The sequence below is a fragment of the Aegilops tauschii genome, chromosome 6, assembly GCF_002575655.3.
Source record: "Aegilops tauschii subsp. strangulata cultivar AL8/78 chromosome 6, Aet v6.0, whole genome shotgun sequence".
Taxonomy (NCBI): Eukaryota; Viridiplantae; Streptophyta; class Magnoliopsida; order Poales; family Poaceae; genus Aegilops; species Aegilops tauschii.
In genome coordinates, this window is record NC_053040.3 from 154,725,866 (window position 1) to 154,731,865 (window position 6,000).

Consider the following 6,000-nt stretch of genomic DNA (forward strand, 5'->3'; position numbering starts at 1 on the left):
TACAAAGACAATGTCGACCCGGCGGATATGACCCGCTTGAAGAAGCCAACCATAGAGCATGACCCTTTGTTGAAGTTTAAGTCGGCAAACGACACCAAGCAAGTTGATTTTGTCCCTGGCGACTCATCCAAACAGTTTAGTATCAGTGCCAATATGGATCCGAAATAGGAAAGCGCGCTCATCGAGTTCATCCGTGAGAATCGGGACATCTTTGCATGGAAGCCTTCAGACATGCCGGGTGTACCGAGGGAACTCACTGAGCACACTCTCAATGTTGATCCAAAGTTTAAACCGGTCAAGCAATTCCTTCGTCGTTTTAATGAAGAGAGGCGTGATACGTCTCCAATACTTTTCCTAACACTTTTCCTCTTGCTTTGGACTCTAATTTGCATGATTTGAATGAAACTAACCCCGGACTGACGCTATTTTCAGCAGAACTACCATGGCGTTGTTTTTGTGCAGAAATAAAAGTTCTCAGAATGGAATGAAACTTTGCGAGGATTTTTTATATCAATAAAGAGAATTTCTGGAGCCAAGACCCACCATAGGGGGGGCACCTGGGTGGGCACAACCCACCAGGGCGTCCCCCTCCTGGCGCCCCCAGGTGGGTTGTCCCCACCTGGTGGCCCCAAAGACCCTAAAACTGACACTATAAAATCCTATGTTTCTAGAAAAAAATCAAGGAGAAAGAATTATCATGATCCACGAGACGGAGCTGCCGTCACCTCCTGTTCTTCATTGGGAGGCCAGATCTGGAGTCCGTTTGGGGCTCCGGAGAGGGGGATCTTCGTTCTTCGTCATCACCAACCCTTCTCCATCGCCAATTCCATGATGCTCCCCACCGGGAGTGAGTAGTTCCTTCGTAGGCTCGCTGGTCGATGAGGAGTTGGATGAGATTCATCATGTAATCGAGTTAGTTTTGTTAGGGCTTGATCCCTAGTATCCACTATGTTTTGAGATTGATGTTGCTATGACTTTGCCATGCATAATGCTTGTCACTTTGGACCTGGGTGCCATGAATTCAGATCCGAACCGTTTATATTATCATCATTATATCCATGTTCTAGATCCGATCTTGCAAGTTATTGTCACCTACTATGTGTTATGATCCGGCAACCCCGGAGTGACAATAGTCGGGACCACTCCCGGTGATGACCGTAGTTTCAGGAGTTCATGTATTCATCGTGTGTTAATGCTTTGTTCCAGTTCTCTATTAAAAGGAGGCCTTAATATCCCTTAGTTTCCATTATGGACCCCGCTGCCACGGGAGGGTAGGACAAAAGATGTCATGCAAGTTCTTTCCATAAGCACGTATGACTATTTATGGAATACATGCCTACATTATATTTATGAACTGGAGCTAGTGTCGTATCGCCCTAGGCTATGACTGTCACATGATGAATATCATCCAACAAATTACCGATCCAATGCCTACGAATTTATCTTATATTGTTCTTGCTAAGTTACTACTGCTATCGTTACTGTTGCACTTGCTACAAAATTACTGCTATCACTATTACCGTTACCATTGCTGCTATCACTATTATCAAAACTATCACCCTACTTTGCTACTGATCACTTTGATGCAGATAATTAATCTCCAGGTGGGGCTGAATTGAAAACTCAGCTGCTAATACCTTCAAATATTCTTTGGCTCCCCTTGTGTCGAATCTATAAATTTGGGTTGAATACTCTACCCTCGAAAACTGTTGCGATCCCCTATACTTGTGTGTTATCAAGAGCTTTTTCTGGCGCCGTTGCCGGGGAGCATAGCTATATTTGTTGAGTCACTTGGGATTATTATCAATTTATCACTATGAAGACTTTGAAAGATGATAAGACTAAGATTTATCCCTCTAAGACGAGGGGAGGTAAGGAACTGCCATCCAGTTCTGCTTTAGATTCACCTTCTGTTATAAGTAAACTTGCAACACCACGACATGCTATTAATCCTGATATGTCGCAAGTTATCGATGATGCAACTTCTACTAGAATGATACTTATGATGATACTAGTACCTTGCTTGATCATAATGATGTGCCACTTGGTGAATTTCTTGATGAACAAATTGCTAGAGTAATACAACATGATGTTGTTGAATCTGATGATGAGCTTAAAACTGAAACTCCTGAAACACCTGCTAGAACTAGCCTTCCTAGATATGAATTGCCTAAGGTACCGGAAGGTTATCTTATGAATGAGGAGACAACTAGAGATATTCTTGCTTGTAAGGATAGAGATGATCTGGAGAAATTACTATGCAAGTATAAAGAAAAGTCTCTGAATGCTAGAATGCAATATGATCCTAAGTTTGCTACCTCACCTGTCTTTATTGATGATAAGGGTTATGAATTCTCTGTCGACCCAGAGTTAATTACTTTGGTTGAATCTGATCCTTTCCATGGTTATGAATCTGAAACTGTTGTGGCACATCTTACTAAGTTGAATGACTGATAGGTCTCCAACGTATCTATAATTTATGAAGTCTTCATGCTATTATATTATCAATCTTAGATGTTTTATATGCATTTATATGCTATTCTATATGATTTTTGGGACTAACCTATTAACCTAGAGCCCAGTGTCAGTTTCTGTTTTCTCCTTGTTTTTGAGTTTTGCAGAAAAGGAATACCAAACGGAGTCCAATTGACGAGCCAATTTTTGATGATTTTTTATGGACCAAAAGAAGACCACGGAGCATCGGAGTTGGGCCAGAAGAGTCCCGAGCTGCCCACGAGGGTGGGGGCGCGCCCACCCCCCTGGGCGCGTGGGCCTGCCTCGTGGACAGCTCGGGCACCTCCTTGATGTGAGACCGACGCCAAAAATTCCTATAAATAAAGAAACCTCGGGAAATTAACCTAGATCGGGAGTTCCGCCGCCGCAAGCCTCTGTAGCCACGAGAAATCAATCTAGGCCCTCTCTAGCACCCTGCCGGACGGGGCCATCATCACCGGAGGCCATGGAGGAGGATCCCGGAGAGGCCATCATCGCCATGAAGGCCAAGGACCAGAGGGAGAACCTTTCCCCATCTAGGGGGGAGGCCATGGAGGAGGAAGCACAAGGGGGAGAACCTCTCCTCCTCTCTCTTGGTGGCGCCGGAGTGCCATCGGGAGGGGAATCATTGCCATGGTGATCGTCTTCATCAACATCACCACCATCATCACCATCCTCATCTCTTTTACGCGGTCCACTCTCCCGCACCCCGCTGTAATCCCTACTTGAACATGGCGCTTTATGCCACATATTATGATCCAATGATGTGTTGCCATCTTATGATGTTTTGAGTAGATATCCTTTGTCTTTGGGTTGATTTATGATCTAGATTGGTATGAGTTGTATGTTTTACTTTGGTGCTGTCCTATGGTGCCCTTCGTGTCGCGCAAGCGTGAGGGATTCCCGCTGTAGGGTGTTGCAATACGTTCATGATTCGCTTATAGTGGGTTGGTGAGTGACTGAAACACAAACCCGAGTAAGGGGGTTGTTGCGTATGGGAATAAAGAGGACTTGATGCTTTAATGCTATGGTTGGGTTTTACCTTAATGATCTTTAGTAGTTGCGGATGCTTGCTAGAGTTCCAATCATAAGTGCATATGATCCAAGTAGAGAAAGTATGTTAGCTTATGCCTCTCCCTCATATGAAACTGCAATAGTGATTACCGGTCTTGTTAATAATTGCCTAGGACAATTCCGCACACCGATCCACCATTATTCCACACTTGCTATTTATAATATTTAGTAATATATTCTAACTTTATGATAACAGCACCTACTTTTATATTTTAGCTCTCCGATATCATACAAAGTTATCCTCTTCATACCCACAACGTAGTTTTATTTCTCGTTGCTAGTTGGAAGCAAACGTTCGGTGCACGTAGAGTCGTATCAGTGGCAGATAGGGCTTGAGAGAATATTGATCTTACCTTTAGCTCCTTGTGGGTTCGACACTCTATACTTATCACTTCCACCTTTGGAAATTGCTACGATGATTCCCTGCACTTGGGGATTATCAAGCTCTTTTCTGGCGCCGTTGCCGGGGAGCAATAGCGTGGGGTTGATTTTCTCGTGTGTGCTTGTTTGCTTTCTTCACTAAGTAGATTTTGTTTTTCCTTTTTGTTTTTGTTTAGTTGTGGGTGAAACATACAAAACAATATTAAAAGAATGTAAATACCAAAAAAAAGTACTTGCCTCTCATGCCTAAAAAGTTTTTCAAAAAGAGAAGTGATTGGAAAGTTATGCATTGAAGAAGTGAGGGTCGACCTTGAGCACTTGTGTTCATGCTCACGGAAAAAATGTAGAATTTTTCATGGAAATTTCTCTGTAAATAATTATCCCCTTGTATATATTCATTGTATTATAAAAATAATGTGCCAAGCCTTGGTTTTAGGATGATTAGATTGCTTGTTTACTATGCGCAGAACAAAAACAGAAACTTTGGCTGTAGTGCATGAATTTACATTTTTTTACTGGAGAGTCAAATAGGTCTGAAATTTTTTGCACATTACTTCTGTACAAATTTTTCAAATTTTCATATTTATTTCATAATTTTAGGAGTTACAGAAGTTTACCAAACTTCCAGATTACTACAGACTGTTCTGTTTTTAACAGATTCTGTTTTGCGTGTGTTGTTTGCTTATTTTGATGAATCTATGGCTAGTATCGGGGGGTATGAACCATAGAGAAGTTGGAATACAGTAGGTTTAACACCAATATAAATAAATAATGAGTTCATTACAGTACCTTAAAGTAGTAGTTTGCTTTATTACACTAACGGATCTCACAAAGTTTTTGTTAAAGTTTTGTGTGGATGAAGTGTCCGAAGGTCGAGGAGCTATCAATAAGAGAAGAATAAAGAGAGGCAAGAGTTGAAGCTTGGGGATGACCAAGGCACCCCAAGTAAATATTTCAAAGTATACTCAAGCATCTAAGCTTGGGGATGCCCCGGTTGGCATCCCATCTTTCTTCTTCAACAAATATCGGTATACCTCGGTTTTTGTTTTGTTCACATGATTTGTGTCCTTTGTGTTTTTGTTTTTCCTTTAAGAAGCATGCTAGCATGAGATAGCCCTTCATTGATTTATATAATACTTCATGTGCTTCACTTAAATCTTTTAAGTATGATCTTATAGAATTGCTCTTTGTGCTTCACTTAAATCTTTTGAGTATGGTTTTCTAGAATGCTTCATGTGCTTCACTTATACATTTTGAGCTTGGATATTGGTTAGTCTATATTAATTGTAGAATGCTCCATGAACTTCACTTATATCTTTTGGAGTATGAATAATACTATCATTTAAAGTGGGTTTGGAAAAGTGTCAACTTTAGGAATTAGTGATCCCACTATTTTGGAGGTTGTTGAATCTTAGTGTGATATTTATGAAAGTGGATTTGGAAGAGTGTCAACTTTAGCTAGTAATGATTCCACTATTTCGGAAGAGGTTCCAATTGAGTATGAGAACAAAGTTGCTATCCATGATGCTACCGAAAATTATTATGAGGGAGGAATACATGCTTGTAGGAGTTGCAATAATATCAAGTTTCCTCTCTATGTGCATAAAGTTTTGAAGTTATACTTGTTTTGCCTTCCTATGCTAGTTGATTCTTGTTCCCATAAGTTTTGTGCTCACAAAATCCCTAGGCATATGAAGTGGGTTAGATTTAAATGTGCTAGTCATATTCTTCAAGATGATCTCCTTGTGCTTCAACTCCTATCTTTTATGTGGGCATCATTGAAATCATCATGCCTAGCTAAAAGGCATTAAAGAAAAGCGCTTGTTGGGATACAACCCAATATTTACCCTTACTGTATTTGTGTGTCTACATGATTAATCTACTGTAGTAATCATGTTTTATAGCTTTTGTTTCAATAAAGTGCCAAGTAAGACCTTTGGGAAGACTTGGGCGAAAGTTAATGTGATCTTGCTGTAAAAAACAGAAACTTTGCGCTCACGAGATTAGCTGTCATTTTTTTTACAGAAGAGTGATTTTGAGTTGATTCTTTTT